Raw genomic sequence first — 12,194 nt, forward strand, 5'->3', positions numbered from 1 at the left:
TTTTTTTAAATCACTGTTGTAAATGTAAAGATCCCTGCTCTTATAATTCTATGCCCTTACTGGGCACCTGTGGCCCTTTTTTATACCGTGTTGTTTATTTGTTACTTACTGTAGACAGTACTATTTACTGTCTACATAAATATTTTCTCTTACTCTTTATGATGCTGCTGTAACACAGAAATATCCCTTCTAAAGATCTTCAGATCTTTGCATTGTGCAGTAATACGATCATCATAATCATGATGAAAGTTCTTGTGTTCAACTGTCTCCCGTTCTGTCTGGTATTAGTTTTGACAGAAAAACAAAATACATGTGAACATATATGATAAGGATTAGAGTCATCAACATCTGTAACATTTATTACTGTGACATGAAAACCTCTGAATAAAAATCAAGTGTCTGTGAGATAGTATGAGTTCAGTCACATGTTGCTCTAATAAACTGTTTCATGTCAGAATTGTGTCTATGTGTTAATATTGAAATCACCAGAAATAATATTTGCTGTAAACTTTGTTGTAATTTTAGAAACAAAAGTTCTCCCAGAAAACCACATCTCAGTTTAGGAGGGTGATGTAAAAAAAAAATTATAAACTTAAGTATTATATCAAATAATGTGATGCACACAAAAAATTGGAGATAAAGTATCTGAATTTCAGGTTCCAAACAGGTTCCTTCTGGCTCTTACCAATTTATGTTCCCCCAGTTCTACAAGGTATTTGTCCTCATTTGCGTGCCCTACCTTCCACCCCCTTTTCAATTATTTAACCCTTTAAGACCTACCATAGAACCAAGCCCACCAGAGCTTATCTTTATATTTTTACATGTGGTAGTGCCATATTTGGGAACATTTCAATTTGTTATACACCAATGCAACCATTATATCCCAAATGTTAATAATATCCATGCATCAAGTCCACAGTAACTACATAAATTGCAACAGTGCAACAAACTACAAAAAAACTATTGTAAATTGCTTGTGAATGTTTTTGTTTTTTTTTATATAATATATATTTCTAGTCAGATACATTTTAGAGGCTTATCCCTCAAAACTGTAAATACAAAAAAGTTGCACAAAATAGTTTCCAGCCACAGGAAATTTATTTTGAGTGTCTTCAGTTTTATTTTTGAGATACACCAATTTTTATAGACAGCAGGAAAAACTAATATAAATATTATAATGCAAATTTGAAAAAAAAAAAACAGCATGTGCATCAAAAGAAACTATTTCCAGCAGTGCAATTTGCATTCTCAGCAGCCCAGAAACTATACAGAAAAGCATAAAGTCAAACACGATCTTTAAAACCACCAGTATAGGCTTATCCGGTCTTTAAATCTGTCATAAAATGATCACTGTGGCTGGTGTAACAATTAAGTTTAACATTCAGCCATCCATGAAAACAGAATTTATGATATTTAACAGAGTTAGAAGTTAGCAGGGAGTTAGCTCGCTAGCTTCCATCTAAATATGTTATGAGCGGCTGTGTGCAGACAGGAATAGGACCCAAGGTGCAGACTCCAGAGACATCTTACATGAAAAGGGAAACAAATTAAGTTTGAGTGAAAATGTACATTTTTTGCACTCTCTGGTCAACTGACTCAGTGAATCAAATGACTCAAAAATCCGATTCACTTTGGTGAGTGACTCATTAACACTCGATTCAGTAAAAAGAATCAAATTTACCATCACTAGCTTACGGCTGCTGTGAGTACTCTGAATAACACCTCTGAGCGCAAATTGGATCACATCTTGGAGAAGCTCACTGCGGTCGTGAGTTCTCAGAATCGGCTCATTGAGTCGGCACGGATAAGATCTTGGAGAAGCTCACGGCTGCATACTCAGAACAAGACCTCTGAGTGCAAATTGGATCACATCTTGGAGAAGCTCACTGCGGTCGTGAGTTCTCAGAATCGGCTCCTCGAGCACAAGAATGACAACATCACAGAGCGTAAGTTTGATAACATCACGGAGAAGCTCGCGGCTCTCCAACGGGAGATTGAGAGACCAGTGTGTTGGAACAGCTTTGAAATTCATATGAGTTGTTTGCACTAAAGTAAAAAGCACCATCACTCATGCGGAGACCCCTTTGGCACCAGCTGCGGTCTCAAGGCTGGAGCTGAACAACAACTCCCTGATAACGACTGTGTTTAGACTGTTCTTCCCAGTCCATGCAAGGCCACCTGGGTTGGCTGGAAGACTGTTTACTTAGCCTGGCAGGGAGGAGGACACTGTCTCAGCTGAACTATGGACACGCACACACACATATACAATGATATGCACACACTTACACAGACATATATACACATGCAGATGTACACGCATCCCCTCTCCGATGCTGACGGTGGATCAAGGAGACCAGCGCAGGCCTATGTACTGTCTAAATCGGCTGTCTCTCACCCTTTACCCTCCCCTGTTCCTTGTCATTTGTTTCTTTGGTGTATTAAGTTGGTGTTGGAGCTCAGTCTGGGGGGAGTTATTTTTTTCTCCTTATCTTTCCTCATGTTGTGCTTTTCCATTGTTATACCTCTCTGACCTGTCTTCCCCATGTGATGTTTGTGTAATGTAGAGATGGCACGATACCACTTTTTTATGTACGATACCGATATCATAAATTTGGATATCTGCCGATACCGATATGTTGTTAATCAACAAAACTGTTTTTTAAAATATCTTGCTGCATTTTGTATAAGTTCATACTCAAGTTTAAAACAACAACTACACTAAAGCTATTCTGTTATACCTGTATGCAAAAAAAATATTTCATAGTTCAGCAATACTGTTCAATCTAATAAACTTAGACCTACACCATCCTCCCTATTCTGGTATTTTAAACAGTACTTAGCGTAAATATTAAGCAACCTAACTAATAGGGTTCCAACTCCCAGCAACAACAAAAATAAATAAATAAAAAATAGGGAACCACCCCTCACGCGCCACCTCATGATGCTTAATCGACGTAATCAACCTTAATTTGATGCAGTGTGAAAAAAAATGCACAGAAATAAATTATTTTTCAAGAAATATTAAATAGATTCAACATCTTTCTTCAACAAAATTGCAGACTGCACAGATGGTACCTTCCCAAAGGAAAAAGTACTATAGCTTACTAGGGTATATATATTAGACTTAATAGTCACTATATACAGTAATTGACTTCTATTCATTTTACATCAAATTAAAACTTTGGGTGTCAGATGATTATTTATTAAAAGCTCGACATTTTAAATGAGAATAAGAAAGAAAAGTATGTCTTTGTGCCCCCTTTTCCCTGTTAATGCCCTATCGGCCCCCCTGGCTAAACTTTGCTAGATCCGCCCCTGCACAGTTACCAGCGTCAGCTACGTAGAAAAAGATCCTGGTGTAGAAAGTAATATTAAATAAATTGTAACAACAGCTTATCAAGCTTAAACGTGCTGCTGTTGTTCAGCCGCTGGTTTCCTCTTTCTGGCGCAAAGTGGGCCAAAAACAAACAAGAGAGACGGACTCGCGACAGAAAAGCCGATCAGCTGATCATTTAAGCAGTTTCATGATTGAAGTAGCAGCAAGAAGAGGCAGTCGCTTGTTAAGCTTAACGCAGGAATGCTTTACAAACATTCAGAGATGGACTTACACACTTGCTTTACTTCTCTCGGGGATAACTTTGTCGGAGATGAAATGCCGGGTTGCTAGCGAAGCTCCAAATGCTATCCAGACCACCGACAGGTCCCGCATGCCACAGCCGCTCTATCACGTGATGCATACTGCTCCGACGTGCTAACGTTCTGAGGTGAGTTACGGCGTGTTGCAAGTTTTGTGAGGTGCTTTCGTGATATTTAATGGATCGGATTACATTTTTTATTTTTCTCCGATATCCGATCCAGTAATTTAGGTCAGTATCGGACCGATACCGATACGTAATATCGGATCGGTCCATCTCTAGTGTAATGTATGTATGGTCAGAGGGTAAGATGGCACCGTCATTGCGTGCAATAGGTCGGCAGCCTTAACATGATATTTCCTCTTGTGGGACTAATAAAGGTATAAAATCAAATCAAATCAAAATAATAATTTCTGATTCCAGTATTAAGAGATCTTACCTGTTGTTGGTTTCAGGAAGCTCGCTGGTGCTGGAAGGCAGAAAGAGCAGAGAGCAGTCTGTGTTCAGAAGTTTTATAGTCCACTAAGGAGGGAGGGATGCTGTAGTCACATGATTTCAGAGAAACCAGAATCCTTCAATTTTTTTCAAGCCATTCATACATAAATGCAAATGAACAAAAGATTTTGCATGTAGCTAAAAGTTTAGAGAAAAACAGGAAGATCAGGAATATCAAGATTTTGAAACATTTTGTTCAGCATTGTAGCTAAATGATACATATTTAAGATGACTAGTTAAACTTAAAGATGTTCAAGGATTATACTCTGCATAACAAAGACAGGTTGCTGAGTCACAGAATAAATTAAAACGGTCACAAAGACAAAAAAAAAGATGTCTGGCTGACATCAAAATTCCTGCTCTGCTGTGTTTTTTCCTCTCAACCTGTCATTAGAGCACCTGGTGCGATGAGTCGATCGTATGTGGCTCATTATCTGATGCCGTCTCAGGACCAGTGTTAGACATAACCTGAGAGGTCGGTGGCTCCGTGTCAGAGCACTGGCCATGAATCAACATATGAACATTACCTCATGTTGTGAAGTGAAGCATAACAAAGTTATAGAGGTTTGATCAGAGACACAGCTAAGAGCTCAATTAACAGCAGGAATGAGGCCTTCTTGTCGGAGGTCATTTTTGGAAGAAAAAACAAACAATGGCTCACAGTGCTGTAACATGAGTTGTGCATAATAAGCGAATAAATAATGCAAAAAATTTGAGATAGAAAAGAAAGAGAGAGAAATCTATGCAGGAAATTTGATTTTAGCGTGGTGGAAGCAAAGCAGCAAAAGTAAGAGTGATTTATATGGAGTTAAATTATGGCCCTGATTTAACTCCATAATTTAACTCCATACGGAACAGAGCCAGAGAGAAAGAGAGCCAGGGTCAACAACGTCACATTAGAAAGGTATAGTAATCATCCACTATTTTCAGTTGCAGATGATAAAGGATTCAGAAATCATGCAGGTCCATATGACAGAGAATGTGCATCTTTTTGTTTTCATATTATAATTTATATTTAATTGTGTTGTGGTTTGCAGTGTTTTGTGTTGTTTCACTTTAAATTTGTAAAAGGAAAAAGCTGAAAATTTAAATAGTTAAAAGTTTAAAATGTAAATAGTTGTTTTTTGTATTATATGATTTATTTATTACATTTTATGTGGAGTGAATAAATAAAGTATATTTATGGTGGCCCTTAGAGACAAAGCACATACAAACTCCTAAGCATGTACAAACCCTGAAGCACGTAAAAACTCCAAAACACGTAAAAACTCAGACGCACTTACAAACCCCGAAGCACGTACATGTTCCATTATTTGAGGTTATGGATGTTATTTGACTGGAGGCATAACTCACAGACACATGAGATGTGCCATTACTCCCACGAGTGTCCTCCATTATTTTTCATCCCCCCCCCCCAACAACAACAACAATCCAGCAGAAACGTTCCTACCTCTTAACATTTACCTGATACTACAGTACAAACTCCAAAACACATACAAACTCAGAATCACATACAAAAGACAACAGAAGTGCTCCAGGATGCTGGGCGCAGTGTTGAGCTTTTGTTACCTAGTGGCTAAACAAGCCAGGAAGTACCAGCAACCGGATTTGGTGTGTGGTAGTAACAGGTAAATGAACATTTTTTTAAATTATTTGAATAAATATGAGTGCTTGTGTATAAATACACAAACAATACACACATGCTTTCAGCTGTGTAATTTAAGTCAAATCAAATCACTTTTATTGTCACATCACATGTGCAGGCACACTGGCACAGCACATGCGAGGGAAATTCTTGTGTGCGAGCCCCACAAGCAACAGAGATGTGCAAAACACAACAACACAAACGAGCAAAATACAAGAATGGCTAATCTGAAACTAATAAATATATGTACAATATATAATAGTGTATGCATTTCTGGATGTGTATACTAAATATTTTTCTACGTGTGTGTGTGTGTGTGTGTATTCACATTTTTCAAATTAAATAGAGTAAACAATAAAATAAAATATATAAAAATATACAGAGTTGAATATGTGCAAAACAGCGGCATTACTGTACAGTGTGTAGTGCATAATGTTGAAGTTCCAGTAGTGAAGCTGAGGTGTCTATGAAGTGTTCAGCAGTCTGATGGCCTGGTGGAAGAAGCTGTCTCTCAGTCTGCTGGTACGGGACCGGATGCTGCAGAACCTCCTTCCTGATGGAAGCAGTCTGAACAGTTTATGGCTGGGGTGACTGGAGTCCTTGATGATCCTCCCCGCTTTCCTCAGGCAGCGCTTCCTGTAGATGTCTTGGAGGGAGGGAAGCTCACCTCCAATTATCCGTTCAGAGCACCGCACTACTCACTGGAGAGCTTTGCAGTTGTAGGCGGTGCTGTTGCCATACCAGGTGGTGATGCATCCAGTGAGGATGCTCTCAATGGCACAGTGATAGAAGGTCCTGAGGATGCGGGGGCTCATGCCGAATCTTTTCAGTCTCCTGAGAAAGAAGAGGCGCTGCTGCGCCTTCTTCACTGTTTTGTTTATGTGTACTGACCACGTAAGATCCTCAGCCAGATGTACTCCAAGGAACCGGAAGCTGCTCACTCTCTCCACAGCAGCGCCGTTGATGGTGATGGGGGTGTGTACTTCTCTGCACCTCCGGAAGTCCACTATCAACTCCTTTGTCTTTGCGACGTTGAGGGTGAGATGGTTGTCTTGACACCAGTGGGTCAGGACGCTGACCTCCTCCCTGTAAGCCGTCTCATCACCGTTGGTGATAAGACCCACCACTGTAGTGTCGTCCGCAAACTTCACAATGATGTTGGAGTTGTTAGTGGCCGTGCAGTCGTAGGTGTAGAGTGAGTACAGGAGAGGGCTCAGTACACACCCCTGTGGAGCACCAGTGTTCAGTGTGATGGGGGATGAGGTGATGCTGCCCAGTCTGACCACTTGGCGTCTGTCAGACAGGAAGCTAAGGATCCAGCTGCAGAGGGAGCTGCTCAGTCCTAGATCCTGCAGTTTCCTGTCCAGCTTCGAGGGAACGATGGTATTGAATGCTGAGCTGTAATCTACAAACAGCATCCTCACATACGTGTCTCTCTTCTCCAGGTGTGACAGGGCAGTGTGTAGTAGTGATGGGATTTCCGGCTCTTTTTAGAGATCCGGCTCTTTCGGCTCCGAACCGGCTCGTCAGGTTGTTTTGTTGCTTTAATTAATTTATTATTCACAATAATATAAAATTATGCACAAAAGGAATTACTAACGTAAAAAAGTGGTTTTATTTATATATGTTTATATATAAATATATGCGGTGGCCCCTAGAGACAAAACACGTACAAACTCCAAAACACATTTCTAGCATGAACTGAACTTCCAAACAGAGCTACTAGATCACTTAAATTACACAATTGAAAGCATGTGTGTAATGTTTGTGTATTTATACACAGGCACTCAAATATATTCAAATAATTAAAAAAATGTTCATCTGCCTGTTACTATCACACACCAAATCCGGTTGTTGGTACTTGCTGGCTTGTGTAGCCACAAGATAACAAAAGCTCAACACTGCGCCCAGCATCCTGGAGCACTTCTGTTGTCTTTTGTAAGTGTTTTGAGTTTGTACGTGCTTCGGAGTTTGTACGTGCTTTGGAGTTTATACGTGCTTCAGAGTTTGTACGTGCTTCGGATTTTATACGTGCTTCAGAGTTCGTACGTGATTTGAAGTTTGTATGTGCTTTGTCTCTAGGGACCACTGTAAATATATTTTTATTTATTCACGCCACATAAAATGTAATAAATAAATCATATAATACAAAAATCAACTATTCACATTTCAAGTTTTAACTATTTAAATTTTCAGCTGTTTCCTTTTACAAATTTAAAGTGAAAACAACACAAAACACTGCAAAACACAATTAAATATAAATTATAATATGAAAACAAAAAGAACATGCACATTCTCTGTCATATGGGCCCGCATGAATCCGCACTTTCTGAATCCTTTATCATCTGCAGCTGAAAATAGTTGTGGATGATTACTATACCTTTCTAATGTGATGTTGTTGTCCCTGGCTCTCTTTCTCTCTCTCTCCCTCTGGCTCTGTTCCTGTGCTACTGAGTGTAACTACCGCCCCTCCCCCCTCTGCCCAGCGTAAAGCACAAGGCTCAGGTGCGAAGTGAAGCGGAAAAAAAGTGCGAGAGAGAGAGAGAGAGAGGGTGAGAGAAAGAAAAAAAAAAAACCACGTGACGGCTCGCGATAAGGAGCCGGCTCTCGTCGTTCACGTCAAAGAGCCGGCTCTAAGAGCCATTTCGAACGACCCATCACTAGTGTGTAGTGTCAGGGCTATGGCAAGTTATCTAGTAGCTCTGTTTTGGAAGTTCAGTTAACGCTAGAAATGTGTTTTGGAGTTTGTACGTGCTTTGTCTCTATGGGCCATATATAAACATATATAAATAAAGCCCAGCCGAAAGAGCCGGATCTCTAAAAAGAGCCGGAAATCCCATCACTACTACTCCTGCTTTACAGGTGAAAATAGAACAAAAGGACCGCTGAGTCTTTGACTTTATTTAATTTCTGCTGTGTTTTACTTGCATCTATTTAAAAGACTGAGTGTAAACACACAATTTTTTTTTTATTTTTATGTGCTGGAATGCGCAGAAAATAGGTTTAAATGTTAAACTAATTTCTTCCAGTCAGAGAATGTTAAATATAATTAAATTTTTGCTTGATGCATAAAGTTAAAAGATTAAAACTAATAAAACAACTTAAAAAAAAGAGACTTTTCCATTTGATTACATTTTGTATGATGGATTATGCAGAAAAAGTAGAATTGGGCTGAAAGATCTATCGCTTTATCACCTCTTCAGGTTGTAAATCGTGTTTTTAAAAAGTAACTAAGTAATTAATTACTTTTGAAAATAAGTAATCAGTAAAGTAATGGGATTACTTTTTGGGGGAAGTAATCAGTAATTAGTTACTGATTACTTTTTTCAAGTAACTTGACCAACACTGCTAATGACCACTTTGAGTTTTGAGTCAGCTTGTTACAAAACTCCCTGGAGCGTCTGCAGATTGTCCAAAATGCTGCAGCAAGGCTTCTGACAAAAACATCTAAATACTCTCATGTAACACCGTTGCTTATACAGCTGCGGTCTTGTGATCAGGGCCTACTTGTCATTCAGTATACAAGACTGAAAACCAAGGGTGATAGAGCTTTTGCCACTGTGGCCGCTAGACTGTGGACTCTCTTCCTCAGAACTTAAGATCTGCAGACTCAGTGATTACTTTTAAAAAACAGCTAAAAACACATCTTTTTAAAATTGCATTTTGTTAACTTTTGACTGTTTTTGTTTTATACCTTGTAAAGCACTTTGTGATCTTTTATCTAGAAATGTGCTATATAAATAAAATTTTACTTACTTACTAATAGATTAGTAAAGTTCTGTAAATATGAGCTGCAAAACTGGTATATCTGGGCTCTCAGTCATAATGTCATGCTTGTAATTAATATTAATTGAACATGCTGTTTGCAAATGTAGTCAGCCTTTTTCCCATTTGTAAACCTGAATTCAATTAGAAACTCATCTCAATGCTATCTTTAAAGGAAATCTAATTAGTTGGATGACCTATTGTGATGTCTAAGTCTGATCGTCTCAGCCACACATGGGTAAAATCCACCCACTTCGGATGTTATCACACCGTACAATGGGTGTTATGAACAGAAATCAGCCCCATAGATATGGGCTAGTAGGGCCCATCTTGTCTTTCAGGTGGATACAGTGTTCACAGGTAAGACCATTTATATGGACAGCATTAGTGGAGTGACTATAAAAAGTCAGGGAGTGTTAATAAAGTTAATGTGGTCATGCTAGTAATACATGGGGTGTTGATTTAACATCTTTGAGATGCATTTGTAGATATTCTTACGCGTCTTTAAAGTTACAGTGTAAATCTTAGTTCATATTGTAGTTAAGCAGTTTCTATTAAAACAATATCAGGAAGCCACCCTCCTTCTTGCCGGACAGTTACACAAACACTCGTTGTAAAAACCCTGTGGTGTGTCATGAAAGTCAAAAGCAGTGTATGTGTGTGTATGCATGTGCGAGCATGTGTGTGTGTGCGTGTAAGTATATATGTATATATATGTGCATCCTCTGCCATCCTAGATGTGTAGGGGAGGAACCCAAAACTTGTGTATTTAAGCCCTATGTTTTTCTCTGTCAGTTGTCATGTCAAACCCTCACAATTCTGTGTGTTGTCTCCATGCGCCATTTCCCATCAGCTCTTAGTTTTTAGTTCCCTTGTTTGTATTTTCCTGGTTTTCTAAGCCTTAGTGTCCTAACTTGTAGCTTTATGTTTTGCTTCTTGTATTTCGTGTTCGAGTTTTTTCCAGATAGTAAAGCTGGGCTTTGAGTTTTCCTGTTTGTGTTTGAGTCCTGTGTTTGGGTGCTCATCCTGCCTGCCACACAGCGTAACCCTGACAAAAGGAAGGTTACAGATTGGATTATAATTATCTCAGACAGCTGGGTCAAGAGATGGCTTTTTAAGTGGCAGTTTAACTACTGCCAGCTTGAAGGCCTATGGTACATAACTGTTTTATTATTAATTATTAGTCAGCTAAGTAAAATAAAACACAAGGAACTCAGCATTATACCTGTAAAACATCACACCTGGTGATAGGCTTGTAGCTTAAACCTATTCGCTGGAACGTTCAAGACAATTCAACTACACAGCAAAAGCAAGACACGAGTAGGCAAAGTTCTTTATGTTTCTCGTGCACGGGAGAGAACTGGTCAAACGCCGGTCCTTCGCTTGACCACAGTTGCTCTCGTCCGCTCCCCCGTAACACTGCTCTTTTATTGAGGTTACGTGATTATACATAGGTCCATTAACATATGACGTCTACATACAAACAAAGAGTACCATGCCTGTATGTGTGTGTGTGTGTGTGTGTGTGTGGGGGGGGGGGGGGGGGGGGTCAGTGTGTGACCTCATAAACGACTTCCCTAAACCTGCTGGTCTGGAAGTCCAGCAGTTCATCTAAACAAAAGGCACTTAGAGTAAAACAGACATAGATACGTTTATCCTGCCATAAAACAACAAAAGAAGGTACGACCTCTCACCTGCTCCCAGGATGTGGCTGTGAATGCCAGAACACTCTGGAATGCACACAAAGTCTTTGCAGACTATTAAGGATCAAACCTCTACCAACATGAAATTGATTATACAACTCTAAGCATATATGAGTAGATATTTCTAAGCGTAAATGACAATCCAACAATACAAATGTAACACCTGGCTGTGGCAGGAATGAACATCAGATGCTCTTGACATTTAACTCGTATGTGTTTTCAACTGAGCCATCACCAGGGAACAAGCATTAGAACAACTCTTGACTTTTCTGATTTATCACTGCATAATCCATCTCCCCTTCCACTCATAAAGAGGAGAGGATAACTCTGACTAAATAGTAGATTATAAAATGAAAAGTAGATATTTTTAAACGCAAATGATAACGAGAACTCGCAGATAAAATCTCAGAAATGTGGTAAACAGGAAGAGAATTCAGACACATAGCACAGGTTAATAAGTTTGGCAACAAACTGACAAGCCTGTTGTGATTTCTTTCCATCCCTTCCTCCTTCTTGCTCAGTGAGCTCACATAGCAAACATATTTGAACAACCAGGAACTCTTCATAGAACTTGTGACAGATGAACTGAGGTTGCATGCTGGGCCATTTTAATAAGAGCAGCTTAAAAAAGAAGAACAATTTTACTTCTTTTCAGTAAAGGCGGCACACGATAATGGACATCACATGTAAACTGGCTTGATGTAACGCTGCTATATGATATTCATAGTACATTAGAAAAGAAACAAAAATTCAATAAGGAATCTTTCGGATGAATTATAGCAGAGACTGGGGGCCTTTCAACTGATATTAGTGTCTGACCTCACAAATGAGCTTCTAGAAGAATGAAAAACAATTCCCATAAACACTCCAGAAACTTGTGGACAGTCTTCCCAGAAGAGTCAAAGGTGTTATAGCTGCAAAGGGTGGCTGACATCATATTAAACCCTATGA

This window comes from Mchenga conophoros, linkage group LG3 (genome assembly GCF_057382185.1).
Source record: "Mchenga conophoros isolate Kocher_MC1m ecotype Shallow Benthic linkage group LG3, M_conophoros_male_GT1.1, whole genome shotgun sequence".
Taxonomy (NCBI): Eukaryota; Metazoa; Chordata; class Actinopteri; order Cichliformes; family Cichlidae; genus Mchenga; species Mchenga conophoros.